This window comes from Astatotilapia calliptera, chromosome 14 (genome assembly GCF_900246225.1).
Source record: "Astatotilapia calliptera chromosome 14, fAstCal1.2, whole genome shotgun sequence".
NCBI lineage: Eukaryota > Metazoa > Chordata > Actinopteri > Cichliformes > Cichlidae > Astatotilapia > Astatotilapia calliptera.
In genome coordinates this window covers 14,919,451-14,935,541 of record NC_039315.1, presented here as the reverse complement: position 1 = coordinate 14,935,541, position 16,091 = coordinate 14,919,451, and positions in this window count along the sequence as shown.

The following is a 16,091-nucleotide window of genomic DNA, read 5'->3' as shown; positions in this document are numbered from 1 at the left end:
TTTGGGAATAGATCTCCAGGCTGGTATAAAGCTGGTGCCAATCCAGATGGTATTTCATGGTGCACCAAAGTATGAATGTGTTCATGTATTATACAGATAACTTTAGACACTCACTGTTGTATCTCTCTCCTGACTTTGTCCATACATATTGATGACGATGAATTGAATCAAAATTTTCAATTTCAAATGTTATTGTTATTGTTAATCTCTGCCTCGCTTGTCTTTCTGCCATCAACCCCAACTGTTTGTTTCAGATGGCTGCCCCTCCCTGGTTCTGCCAAAGGTTCCTTCATGTTAAAAGAGTTTTTCCTCCCCACTGTCGCCGAGGGCTCGCTCAAAGGGGTTTGTTTGATTGTTGGTGTTTTCTCTGCATGATATTTACAATGGAAAGTGCCTTGAGGCAACAGCTGTTGCGCAAGTAAAATCTTACTATATAAACTTAATCTATATAAATAAAAGAAAATTGAACTGAAACGTGCATAGTGCCCATAGTTGTATGTTGTTGGTAGCCTTTGTGTTCTGTGTTAAGTGCCTTTTTATGCTTTATAAAGTACCTTAACAAAAAGGAAAAAGGAACCTCTGATAATGAACAGGAGAAAGCCAACTGGCCAATGTCCAATGTACAAACGTTCAGAAAGCCTGGTGAACAAATCGTTCAAGACCATTTTAAAAAAATACAAGTTTGGAAACAAAATAAAGAAATGAAGTGTGGCTGAAGATTTCTGCACACTACTGTACATCTGTAGATAACAGTACAACTGTAGACTCACTTTAGGTTTAATGTTCAGTCTATCTGTATAGGGAGCAGTACTTTTTCCTAAAACCTGGCTCTGTTTAAAGGTTGCAAACCTTCAAACGTCAACTTCAGATTATTAGATTTTGGATAGCGTGCTTTTACCACAGTGGCACTGCACTCATTTTTCTTCACAAGCACAATTTGTACGATATATATATGCTCTGTCCCTTTGCCTCTGTAGTGGAACACCAGCACAGTTTCATGGCAGTTTTATGAAATAGTCATGAAATTCAATCTGTTAATTCAAGATAATGGACATTTTGCTCTTTTGTGTTTGCAGACACAAAAACCAGCTACATGCAGTATTGCTTCCAGTGAAAAAATCCAAAGATATGAAATATATTTCCTATTAAAACGAGTTTCTTTACCATGAAAAAGCCAGTTTGTTTACCTGCATCACCTGTATATTACCACATTCACACATTACTTAGCTTTGTGTATTTTTTTAAAAACCAAATTCTCCTTAGACCTTGGTCACAGGAGAAGAAAATCCACTAATATGAACTGAGGGGTGAAACTTTCACAAAAACACAAGACCTCCCTATGTCAGAGGTTTGCTCTGGCTCCTCGGGTATCGTTAAGCTTGGGTTAGTAAGCCACTGTAGCTATGGTACAAGGAAATAACATTACTCATGGCCCTCTGGTAGCAGAGCCCACCTCCACTTTCTACTACAAGACGCACACTGTCAAAGTGCTTTAGCTTATGTCACAGAAATACAGTAACCTAAAAAAAAAAAAAGTTTGCAGAGTTCATCGTTTCTCACATCTGTATCCAATTTTATCTCCTTTTTCCAGTCTTGAATCTTATGAAATGCTAGTTATGGGTTCATTACCCTGTTGGTAGCACATCCAACCAGGTTTTAGGCTTTTTCAATTATTTATTTATTTTTGCTAACAAGCTGAGCTGAGAAGGAGAAGAATTCAAGCAATAAAAAGTCAGGGGAGAGCCATAAATTGTGTCCCCCTCCAGTGTGTGCATGACTTAATTGCTCTCTGTCTTTGTGATATTGGGCCAGGAGACGCACATACATACATCCACGAGCACACACACACACACACACACACACACACACACACACACACACACACACACACACACACACACACAAACCTGGCTCTGAAAGATATAGTAAATTTGCTCTGGAATCACATGACATGTGAAACAGATGTGCTGCTGATAAGCACACTGAAACAAAGACTATTGAACGGGTAGAAATGGCGCAGTAGGGCAGGAGGAGGTTTACATGTCATTCTAAAGAAAGCTTCCCAGATTCCACTAATCTGAGCCTGGATTCTCGCTGAGTTAAAAACTCTCTCTGACTTATAACATGACATATTTCTCTCTATAGATCCTTTATTTTTCTTTTATTCAATTCCCACAATTTCTTTTGCGTTTGCTCTCTTTTTTTTGCCAACGTTCTGTACAAAAAAGCTTCAACACCTAGGCTGGGCTGGCCTGCTGACTATACAAACAGCTTTATAGCATTCTTGAGCATGAACTATGTCTTCTCTTCACCTCTGTGTACACACTACACATTTCCTTTTCCAAATCTGTTATACCCTTTGCAGAGAGACCTCCCTGGAACATCCTCACCCCTGCGCTGCTTCCTCTTTGTTCCATATTTAACCAAATCGCCACAGATTGCAGCCTTGCCTCCTCTACCCGCACTCCCCACTCTGGTTTTTATTTCTTTATCTGTTTTGTGTAAACGCTGTATACGCATGGTACGCAAGCGGGCACATGGTCAGCCGCATTCTGTGTTTACACGAGCAGGGACAGAGGCATGCCAATGGTTTAAGCACGGTAAACATATCTTAAATGGATGTCTGCTCCACAGTGTGGGTGATGTCATCACGTGTGCTCCCTGAGCCAAGTTCAACATTCTACACATGCAAGTGGCGAAGAGGGATGCCACACGCAGGAAAACATATGACCAAAAAAGACAATCCACCATTGGCTCTTGCATCAGTAGTCTGCAGCAAACATCATTAAGCTAAGAACTGTGACTAGCAGAGCAAAGAATTGAGTTAGCTCAGACAGTCAGCTTTCATTTAGACTCATTAGGTTACAGCTCATTCTTAGGCCTGACACACAACCCTCGTTTTTTTCCCAATCTTTCTTTCATTTCTAACCCCTTTGTATCTTCCGTGTTCCCTTCCCATATCTGCTTAGTTTTCTTTATCCTTCCTTGGACACATGCAAAAAAAAAGTAAGAAAGAACACTTATAAACACCAATATTTACACTGCACAGTAGAATGATTACTTATGAGCTGATGCCGTGGCAGACTGCAGCCTGTTTTTAAGTCAATGACTCACTGTGAGCAATGGTTAAGGACTGAGAGATGGAGCTGCAGTCAAGAAGCTGAGAGCTGGCTTACAGAGGCTGGGATGAAGGAAGACAAGTTCTCTGCTGTTTGGCTTGGTGCTGCTCTGCCTTAGATGGCTGTGTCTGGGAACAGGGTTTGTTTTCAGCATCCTCTCCTATTTGTCTGCTTTTATTTTCTCTTAGCACAAAAAAGAGCACTTGTGAGTAAAAGTATGTCTGCGCAGAAATGTGCATACAGTGCTTTGTGTTGTTTGCGTGCACATGAATAATTCAGGAATGATGCTGTTGTTAATGCCGGTCTGGAATTTTATATTCAAATTATTTCATACCATTTGTTCATTCAAAACACATGAATATGCAAGGCGTGTTTTTCATAATCTTTTTTAAAAAATCTGGTCTGTCGTGCATGCGAAATCAAATAAATATGTATATGTAATAATATGTGAGTTGCTTACAAATAAGACCCCATACTAACAATTAGTTTGATTAGACAAAGAACCGTAATTTAAAAATCTCGGTGCTAAATCCATGAGAGTTTAAACTTGTCTCACTGGAAAATGATCATGTCCAAAAGGGCTCTCTTGCTCTTTCTTACACACATTTTCCAACCCTTTATATTAGCTCCAGTCATACCAGCCAGGAGACCAGCCCATGACCCCCTAGTAGCCACCAGTGGATACAGAAAAAAATTATTTTCTCCAGCTAGCTGGTGAGTGTCGCTTGCTGTCGCTGCATGTAATGGCTTGCAAATGGGAAATATGTTGTTGAACTAAAAAGCTCCTTGAGATTGCCTTGGATTCTAGCAGATTGCCACAGTCACCTGTTTATATGTAACATGCTGATTTGCTACTTCCCAAGTGGTTGCAAAACTAAGAGGAGTGCACCACAAATGAGAAAAGGAGATCATTCAATGTTAAAGTAAAAGCTGTGCTTCACTGCTGCAGCAAACATGTCTCAAATGATGCAACTGTATTGCTTATGAGTAATAATAAGGATTGGATCCATAAATGTGCAAAATGTTGTACCGGTGTTAAAATTGTTGAGATTCTTTAGCCTTAAGCAGCTTTTTGACTGTTCCATCCCTGGACCTACATTTAAAAAAACACTGATTGATTTTAACGCGCTGCAGCCTTTCAGTATCATTTTTCACACAGCTGCATAATGACTAAACTTAAACATGTAGGGCTTACCTTATTTTACACTTAGCCCTCTTTATCCTGTGCTGTCTTTTTCCATAGTGTTCCTAACTTGTGACAACTGCAGTAACTGTGTGATACTAAAGCTGGTGCTCTGTGCCTCTGTGGTAGAACTGAGAGTAGACAGTAGCTTGTATAAAATGCCTTCTACTTTGTGTTTAATATTTGTCTTAGTTTACAAACCAAACTGGACTAGGTAACCAGGTAACTCCTGAGGAGTATGGGTAATGTAGTCTCGCAGAGTGTCTGTCTCAGGGTAGGTCTGAGCTCCCTGGCAGAGTACTATAAGGGGATTGGATATGCTCTGCTAATGCTATTAGTGCTGCAGCTGGGGATTACTGTCTCCAAAGGAAAGGGGAAAAGGGTGTGAAAAGTGAGAAATCATTCCGTCAGGGAATGTGTGTGTGACAGAAATTTGCATGTTTGGATCCATGTTGAAAGAATTTTTTTTTTTTTTTAAGGAAATCCACATAAACCGATGCACACCATCAAAGACAGCAAGTCCATGGTTTCAATGCAAAGTGTTGTGTGATTTATTTATTTATTTTTACATTTCTTTTGACTATCAAAGTACTCCAGAGATTTGAGTTAATTAGTCTATTAGGCTGGCCAGCACCTCTGAGAAGCAGACTTATTTTTAGCTAAAAGAGACATATATACATGTTGTGACTGTATTGCACACAGATTATTGGCTTTTCACCTATTTGTCTGTTAGAATATTTTGCAGGATGCCAAGAAAGAAAGCATTATTGCTTTCTCACACACACACACACACACACACACACACACACACACACACACACACACACACACACACACACACACACCTATCTATCTATCTATCTATCTATCTATCTATCTATATAATGTGCCTGTGCTCCTCTGGTAGCAGGCATACACTACAGTGCATACATGAGAATGTTTAAATATGCATGATGTTCAAAGGGATGATAAAACAGTCTTTCTCAGAGACCCTAAAGGCAACAGTAAATCACTACTGAAAAAGAACATGTGGAAGATCAGCGGATTTCAGTATACAGTACATGTTACACAAAGGAGGCATGCTCTTGATTGTCCATCAGGCTTTCCCCATAGTTATAAACCAGCTGTTAACTAAGAATGCATGCCTTCCGGGTAAGCTGCTCGGATTGAGTAATGTAAAATAAATGCAAAAATAAAAAAATAATAAGTGTTCTAAATCACTAATCACCTCATTTGGTAAATATCATAGCATTACAAATGTGTGCAGTGTGTATCAAGAACTCACAATTATCCATGGCAAAATTATTTCACAACACATTTGTTTGTCCAATAAAACAGAACATCTTTTATACTGCCTGCTGCTGCTGGAGATGATTTTCTTAGGTTTTTCTGATTACAACAGAGCTAACAGTTTAACTCTTACATACAGTTTAAGTCAAATTTGGCCTGTTTTGACAATAAAATCTTATTCTTTTAGCCTCAAATTAGATGAATTATCCTGAAGTTACCCAAAACACAGAAATAAATGAAAATTTTGAAACAAATTGGACATAGTTGTACAGTTGCTACTAATTTTTATAAACCAAGACTGTTCTGGGTCAAATTGAACCCATATCTGTTCAGATTCATTTTAGATCCACCTGTGTAAGTCAGTTCAAGGACAATGGTGATTTTTGAGAAGCTTGAATCAGTGCCATTTCAATGAGTGTGGAAAACACAAATGCAACACAGCTTTCCTACCAATTACCTTATAATTTTTATGCTTTGTATTCTAAATATTAATTAATGTTGAATTAGTATTAATAATTATAGTTGGTAGTTATGACATTTTTTTATGGTGAGATTCTATGACGAGTGTTTCACTGCTGTAATGTTTACACAAGATTTTATAATAAATCCCATCAGCTCCAGTATGTTCCTGCCATTTTCACTTTTTGTAGAATATACTTAAACTCATTGTGCCTGTCGGGTTTTTATCTCATATTAAATAGGTGGTATTGCAAACAGAATCCCAAATCCCCCCCCCCCCCCCCCCCTCTGAAACGAGCAGAATAAATCATCTATTTATTAGCACAGGCTATTTATGCATTCAAACTACTATCTGCAAATTCACTTGGAATTCTTGGAAATTTGGCCACATTTCAAAGTATGAAATAAATGAAGCAATAAAAACTCACATGTTTTGAAAAGCTTCTAGAATTGGGGTTTCAAATTCAAGCCCATTAGTAGAGAAAGTCAGTGTTTGTTCACGCATTACTAATCAGATAAAATCTGCACATAAACAAAGTTTTTTGTATCATTGTAACATACTATAATAGCCAGTTAGTTGAAAAAGGTATGTGCATCTCTTAGACCAAAGCATTTCTTTTCTTTCTCAACTATTTCTAAACTGTCATGAAACCAAAGCTTTGTTTTTCCTCTGTTATCCTTCACCCGTCTGTCTCTGTGTCTTAGCATCTGTTCTCTTTCTTCAGCATTCTATTCAGTATTCATTATGTCTCCCTGTCCTTCCCTTGCCATCTCACACATTTACACATCTTTCTGCTACTTGCAATAAGTCTAGAGATTGCCCTTATTAATATTTACCAACACCAAGTTACCAAGGGCAATCTGCTGAGATTTGTTCACTCCCACCATATTTTATGTGCATGCATCCATTCTTCTGTGTGCTCCAGACTGTGCTTGCCCGGGTGTGTTTTATTTTTCAGAATTCTAACTCTTCTCTCAGTAGCCTTAGGTATACTTCGATCAAACCCAAGAGTAACCTACGTTATCTGAGACATCAAGGCCTCCTTCGCATACAGCGCCTTTCCTACTGTACCCCATACACAAAGCTTTTTAAGAGCCCCATTTCATTATTTATTTTGAGGTTAGCTTGAGTCTAAATTTGTTGCAGAGCATTTTCTAACAGCATTGTTAGGTAACTGATAATTCTGTGTCTCCACATTTTTTTCCGAGTTAAGCAGCAACAAGCAAGGTTGCAACAAGATTACATTATTCTGTTTGAGTAGCACTCCAACCAGGTGAGCAGATCTGACTGAATAACTGGAACAAGCAGGGTTATTTGTCTACTCAATGCTTATGTTTCTGATTGCATAGTTAACCCATTATTTATCTTTGTTGTCCTTTAGTTACAGTGTGGTTGATGGTCCTTGTGGTCAACATACTCACAATAGTGAAATGAACTACCCACTAAAAGTTTTAAAAACCTTCACACAAAATGCGTGCAACTCTTGGGGGGAAAGAATCTAGGCATTAGTATTGTGACACTGAACACTGTCAGTTCTGGAAGAATGCACTTCCAGTTATTTGTAATATATACATTGAGTGGGCATCACGTGTGTTAGTTAAGTTTTCTACAAACAAAACAACCAACTCCCTTACCCCTCCAAAAAAACTGGAAAACTTGCTGTCCTGATGAATTCCTATGTGAAAGTGGCTCATGGTTTACTGACAAAAGGGCCCACGTTAATGTTTTCAGTAGGTACGATTCATATAAACATTTGCTATGCACTTTTCCATTTCTTTTTCATACAGGGATATATAGTGCGCTTATGTATTTTCAGCAACTTCTCAGATTTTGAATAATTTATACCCACACTAAACTAAAGTACCATTTGTCAGATAAAAACAAAAAGTAATGAAAATATCAGCTCTGAAAAAAAATTGCTTTTGTGAAAATGTGTTGCTAATTTTGAAAGAATTACTGGTAATTTGAAGTTTGACTCTTGCCAAACTCTTGAGAGTTGCTGCTTTTTTCTTCTTGACATTTCACTGGTGTAAGCAGAACTTACTCAGGTTCAACAACCTTTAATTTAAGGGTGATGACAACATTCTGGTATTCTCTTTGAGTTTCTGGCAGGAAAAAGACTGATTAGCAGTCGGTATTTGTGCATTTGTGTCTCTTTTAAACAGTTTTAAAACAGTTTTGTTGTAGACTTCACAAAACATAATTGTATTTATTTGGTTTTGATTTGTGATTGTTCTACAATAGCCTCCTTCATATTGTTTGGATGATACAGCAGTGGCACTGTTGATAATCTGCATGTAAATGAATTTTTAAAAGAATTCATCCCAGTGATGCTTGTTCATTCTGTTTGGTGTGAGTTTGTCTCAGCGGGAAGAGTCTGATTAATACAGAGGCAGACATCGAACCCCTCGCCCATCCCCGCTCCATTTCTCTGAGAGAGACGAGGGAAGATGTGTTTAAAAATAAATGGGTAAATATTATTTTGCTGTCAGATATATTGTTTAAAAAGCCTGCTCAGACTGTCATCAGCAACTGGAACTCAAGTCTTGACTAGACGTTCTGCTGTTTACAGATTAATCTAAGCGCTCACTATTTAATCACAGGTTCAGTGTTATTTAGATGTATGATATAAAATATTTTTGTTCTGCTTCTACGGGTGTAATCACAAAAAGGGGTCTTTTCATTTTGCAAGCAATATAATAAAGCACCCTGATGACTAAATCAAATGGCAACTGTCCAGCACAGCCTCTACATCCCCTGATAGCAGGGAAAGAATTAAAATATAAATGTCCTGGAGTTTGTCAGAATAAACTATGGTTTTAGTGGAGGCTTCCTAAATAAATTTGCATGTAATGTTTTTGTTCCTTCTCGCTACCTTGGTGTATTTGGATCCATGATGAACGGTGTCAAAATTTCTCATTTTTTAAACTTTGATCAACCTTTGCAAGATCATCCATTTAAGTGTAATATTGCTGAGAATAAAGATAGAAAATATATGTGCATAAGAATTCCCCCCATCATCCTGAATGACATAAATACATAAAAAGATGTGCTTGAAATAACATCTATGCAGATACCGCTCAAACACTGTCTATAAAGGTCTTCATATAGAAAGAGGTGAGAGAAATATTAGCATAATACTCCTGGAACTGCCTCAGTGAAAGTTTGTGACATATCATAGAGAGCCACAAAATGAGTCCATCACATCAGTGATGAGTCCATTCATCATTACCAGATTCCCAGATGGGGTGCCTCGATGGTGTTACCGTAATTACCTCAGACCATTATTATCCCAAACTCCTATAATGACTTCCCTTCTGCTATGACCATGACGTCAAACTTTTTTTTTTTTATCATATGATGTCCACAGTCCTGTAATTGCGGTTCCTGAGTGTTTATATTTATTGTCAACCCCAGCGTAATGGGCTGAGAGTGACAGCACCTATAGGATTCAACTATAAACTTAAAATAATAGATGAAATCCAAACAACCTCTCAGGTTGTGGTTTTTGATTAATTAGTTAGTTGACTGATTTAATTGTTTGCACACTTGAAGATCGTGTCAGTTGAAACTCTTCTTGAGGTGATGGTCTGGTTCACTTTTTTTATTCAACTTGAGTGCTCAAAGCGCTTTTGGCTACAAGTCTCATTAGCCCAGTCACGCACACATTCAGCACTTTTATCTGCACCTAAGCATACACTCACAGTCTGATGGATGAACAGGGGGCAACTCTGGTTTCACTATTTTGCCCAAGAATATTTCGACATGTGGACTGGAGGAGTCGGTGACGGATCCACCAATTTTCTAATTGGTAGATGACCTACTCCACAGGTAATCACAGCTAGCTGGGGCCAAGGTGACACACTGATGTGTCATATCATTGATATGAAATGACATATCAGAGCATCATTGAATAGAATAAAGGTGTGACATAACACAAACATAAGAACAAAAAATGCCCTCAGTAACTGGAACTTAAAAGGGATTTTTTTGACTCTAGGTCTCATTTTTTTGTTCCCTGGAGCTTTTTAAAATATATTTGTTTATTGTAATACTAACTACAACTCTTTCCGCATTTATTATGAGAGGTAAGTTTCTGCTCTGTGAGCAGCCTTTTGCTTTCAAATTGTTTGCACAGTACAGATATATAACCAGACTTGTTTATTTTGTCTGGTAGCAGACTGGCACTCAACTATGCAAGCTAACGTTACCTTCTAACTTCCATGAGCAAAACCTTTTTGTCAGGGCTCTGTGTGCAGGCGGATGGAGAGGAGGATCCAAATGCGAGACTCGGACACGTAATACAACTCAAAACCTCAGCTTTATTGCTGGCATGAAGACAAAACATGAAGTGAACACTGAATACTGAGCCCAGAAACACACAGGCATAATCTGATGGTATGACACGACAATGAGCACAGGAAAACACAGGGCTAATATACACAGGGTGGTAATCAGGGAATGAGCAACAGGAGGGAGACACAGCTGGGAGAAATTGGACTAACGAGACAGGGGAGCAGTAGAACTGAACACACTCACATGAGACACAGACCTTCACAATAAAACAGGAAACAAGAAACCACTAAACAAAGACGCAGACAGAATATAACACATGCAACTCAAACAATACATGAAACAACAAATCCTTAAACACGGATAAACAGAAACATGGAACTCTAATAATAATCATCATCATAGTATCAGAGAAACAAAACAATCATTCAAAAATAAACCAAAACATAAGAACTCAAAATGCTGGGTCGAACCTGACCCAGAACCCTGACACTTTTTCTATCCAGCAGATAATGCCACATATTTAATTTGGAAGATTTTTATATTAGATGCCCATCCTGATACAAGCCCAAATGGACTTCACAAGTTAGGCAAATTTGCAATCCAAATTGTGCAAAGTTAACACACTGGTGATAACTTAATGTTAACACCAGTTTTGTTTAGTTTTTTGCATTAGCTGGATGATTCTAAATTGTTGTCCCCAGGGTACCCAGTAATCTCCAAGGAAATATAAAATGTCGAAATGAAAAATGTAGCTAACGAGGAAATGTCAAAAACTGCAGATCCTCCAGTGGCCTCCATTAGATCAGAAATCTCCACAGACTTCCACGTTAAACTGCCCAACTTTACAGTATTAAATAATATTTAATTATTATTATAGATACTTAATTACTCATCCATCTCTAAACTGAATTTAGGGATTTCATCAATTTGATTGACAGATGTCCCAACCCAGGCAGCTGAAGCCAGTTAGTTCCTGGCTAGGGCTGCTCAGCTAGCCAATCACTGACCTGGCCCTACCTACCATGTTTAATGGAATCGTGTGACAAAGTGGTTCAACCCATCTAGAAAGTTAGCGCTTCAACGTCCTTCAGTGTGGGTGAGTGACATTTTTTAATAGGCTTTTACTTAGTACTAGTGATGGCCAAATGAAGCTTTCCGAAGCACTGAAGCTTGTATTGAAAAATGGTTCATTACTCGAAGCTTTTCAACACAGTCCTCTCCGGTGACATCTGGTGGCGAATATTTTGAAGAGCAGCTTGAATCTGCAAAATAAAACGGACTGCTCAAGCATCACTGCTCACTCAAGAGTGGAGTTCTCTCTGATATTGGGCCACCGTTCCATTGCTTTGAACATGTAATTGGTTTTGTTTTCTCGATTGGGGGGCTGACAAAAATGTAATGCGTATTTGCGTAATACATTTTGATCAATAAACTTTCCCTATTTAAACATGCACTATGGTGTGGCCTTTCTTTGCTCATAACTCCTTGATGTTGGTAAATACAATAAGTGAGCAATATATATAATATACATATGATAACGCACAGCACATTATGGAGTATGCCCCTGCTGTGGAGTCCTGCCTCCATCTACTTGTCATTTAATCACTGGACAGCTGGACAGGTTCATACAAAATATTAGACGAGGCCAATTGTCCTATACATATTTTTGACATAGGGGGGAGACTGATTGTGAACTGGAAAGGGAAAATGCTTAGGGGGCTGAGTACGGCTGCATCGTTACTGATTTGTAGAATCATTTTTGATTCGATACAGGATCCGATTCAATTTGATTGGAATCTTGAAAGTTTTGCCTCAGTCAGAAATATTACAATTCTGGTCATGTATCAGTATATATCCATAATTTCGTATCTATTAAAAGAAAGCTGACACATGTGAGACTTAATTAGAGATGTAAACAGAGAGTTATGAAACCTGCAGCTGCAGAAGCCAGCGAAGAAAAAAGAGGCAAACACAGCGCGGACCTGACGACACATCAAAATCTGACTCTGACGCGTCGGGTCCGCGCTCTGTGTTCACGTTTGTATGCAGAATCCGTAAACCTGCTCCCAGTTACTGTTTTAGCTGCATGGTGTTTGACGACATGTTGTGGGGTTTAACCTGATATGCTGGCGTTAATTTACAAATCGACACAGGATTGTAATGAATCAATATCACTTTATTCAATTTAGCATGGATTGTAATCAGAAAGGCGATAATCAAAACCCATCCCTAATCAAGAACTTGCAAAGTAAAAACATGATCTATGTCAGGTAGCCCTTTTGTTATTTACAGTTAAAAAGAGGATTAGTGTTACTGTGCGCTGGCTGAGTCTGTTTCTTTTCTTAGAAATAGTTTCTCCTGCCCTGGAGAAAATCCACTTGCATGGAACAGAAGAGGCTGTGGAGTGCAGGAACCACACTGCAAGCAGGTAGATATGCAGGTATTCCTGGGTCCTGCAGACTATCACCTAAAAACAATAAACAAAATGATTTTCTAAACTGTAGCAATGTCATGTACGTATAGTGTCAAATACATTGTTGTAGTCTTCATTAGCTTTAATTCACATGGAAGTGTTCCTAAAGTCATATGCTGTAATGATATTTACATTATGAAAACATGATTTTGGACATTTCAAGTTTTTCACTTCGGCAGATAAAATGAATTGAGCAAAATCAACTCAAAATATTCCCACACGCCAGAACGTCCTCTCTTCCTCGCTCATATCTGTCAGTGGAATGATCACCTCTTCGCTCTCTGTCACCATCAACACACTCCACGAATCCCGTGGATGATTCACTTCCTTATATCCGTTTGAATCAGGTACCGAAGCAGTTACGTGCGTAATGAAGCTTCGGACGTCACTGGTCACGTGACTTTTGCCAAACGAAGCAAGCCTCGACACAGTGCTTCTGAACCAGTGTGTTGTTTTTTTCGACACACGCTCCGGAGCGTCAGCTTCAAGCGGGCCATCACTACTTAGTACTAATTAGCAAATATGTTTGTCTGTGCCATTGGTTTTCTGGAAACACCTTGCTAACCAAGCTCACTGGCGTTAGCTAATAACTTTGACATTTTATCCAAAGGAGGTGGCTTCTGGCTTAAAAAGAGTAACTAAAACGAACTTGTAGCCAAACCACCAATGTTAAGCCTTTGGGGGATATCACAGTGGCTACATTCATGATTTATATAAAGTCTGTGGGTGTATTATATTTGTGAATTATCTAAAGCAGTAGGCTACTTGCCACAGAGTCCCACCTCCCCACCCTGCAACAATACTGCACGGAGAAAAATTGCTTGCACAGATCAGGAGCAATTGATGAAGTTGTAGTTCCTGTACACATTAGTCTCTCTAATGTATACAGGAATACTCCCAAAGTATAGTGTAGACAGGTGCACGATGTTTACAGTGCAGATGTGCCATAAAAATCTAAACCAAAGTGGACAAAAATCTAAGAGCTGCAATAATTAAACAGTTTCACCACCTTCATTATGCATAAACCTAATCAATGGCTATTGCGCTTAAGGGGAGCTAAAGTGTTGTTAATGAATCGTTCCAATGAGCAGTGAGTTCTCTGCCTCTCTCTCACTCACTCCTGCTCTCTCTGTGTGTGTGGGGTTAGTGTTAATGTCTCTAATGAATAGATGTGGCACCCAGAGTCTGTGGACACCTGCTACTACCATTAGTCCCAGAGAGCAGACTAATCATCCTGGCTTTCAAATCTGAGCAGGTGATTCAGTGTCCCTCAATTTCAAGGACCCTTCATTACACAGACCACCTGAGTGTTTAGCAATAATGCTTGTACTGATACGTGCTTCTTCTAGAGGCAAAAATGGAAAACCCATGGAAAAGCCCAGTGTATTTAATTTAGTTTTCTGCCCCTCAGAGAATTGCCTGCAGGAGCAGCTTGCAACTTAGTGGCATGTTCTCTGCATACTTAAAGAAAAAAGTAGAGTGGTGAGTTTGAGTTGGCAGCTCAGAGAAGCATGGTAACCCGTGAGTATATAGTTGTATATAGAATAAGAGCTTTACACTATAATTGTTGATTTAAACTTCTGTAGTGAATATGCAGTGGCAATAAAATGCTGAGAATTTTTCTCTCGTGGATTTAGAGCAAACGTTTTTGCATCCCTCGTGTTTTTTCACTCATTTGTATGTTGTCTCACATCCTTTCTGTTAGTTTTGAGAATTTGGTGCCGTCTGTGAGTTCTTATAGTGAGGCTGGGGTTATTATTCTGTCACTGATCCATTCAAAAGGTATATCAAAAAGTATTCAGGAATGCATAAGAGAAAATGATGATACTAAACAGGCCAATCACAATCATTATGGCCTACATAGAAGTTACATGTAATTACATTTCTACACCACAAATTTAACACCAAAGTATGGATCCTATGTAATGCTGGTAGTAATTTAGGTATCCATTATACTGTCAAATTTAACTGCATACCATTGTACATGTATCCTGTCTTCAGGTTTTGTCATAATTTCCCTACTCCATGTACCGCATAGTTAATAAAGATAAACATTAGTCACATGTGATTAATTACTCCAGGAGTCACTCTCATGGTCGAGCATTGCTAGCTCGGCCTAGGTCACACCAAGTTGTTAAAGCTAAATGACACAGGCACAAAAGGACTTAAATAATGATTTGATCATAAACATTTACATCTCATAAATCCTTAGTATACTAACGCTCTTAGTTTATGTTTCCCCCCTTGAGGGTTTCATCTGCATTCATAAGTGTAAAGTTTTGTTGCCAAAATCCAAGAACAGGTCTTATTATCATGCAGCTCAAACAAGGACCTGTAGAGTTAATAAATATAAAGTTTATATCATTAAACTAAAAATCTCTAAATTCAATCAATATAGTTATCTTGGCATGCTTAAATTCACTTTGACCTGTTGCCTCTGACCTCGACTTTACCCTGGATTTCTGCCTTTTGCTGCCAAACTCGCTGATTAAATTATTGTCAAAACAATTTCAGCAATCGATGCTCACTGATCCCAGTTCTTATCTGTTCCCATGGCTACCGAAAAGACAGAGAACATAGTGGGGATGTTTCTGTTCTAAATGTTGTCTACTAAGTTTTTGGAACATGCAAAAATTAATTTGGGGTCAAATGGATTAGACGCAGAGTGGTTTGCTCCAAGACTGAGATATTGAGGGGCAGAGAGTGCGGTGGAAGATGCAAAATAAACGAAAAGCGAAGCTAGACGTTTAAAGACTGAGCGTTGGGGGTTACCAGCGTGATGGTTGCGCTGCAGGACTCAGCTGTGATATGCTGATTTATAGGGCCTGAAGGACAGCCACGACCTTCCACCCACTCTGTCTCCATGGGCAACGGTAGAGAGGAGACCTCGTCTCTTTTTCTTCCTCAGTCTCATTCCCTCTACTTCTCATTCTTTATACTGCTCCTTTGCTCGCCCTCTGTTTCTGCTCATTTTCTGTCTATCAGTCTACAGTTGTTGATAAATCTGTGCACTAAATAACTAACCAACTTCCAGAAAAGTGAATAGTGGAGGGAACCGTTAGTCTTTTTGTATGTCTGTCTGTATGCCTGCATGAACATGTGTAGCCACCCAGTCATTTAACTGGGCTATCCAGCTGTACTTCCCTTGTTTATAATGTGACTGAAATGTGTTATCAAAGGGCAGCAGGCCTCAGTGGACTGGCAGTAGCAATGAAGAAAAGGAAAGAGACCGCAAACAGGAAGCCTGCTTCCAGTAACCATTACATCAAC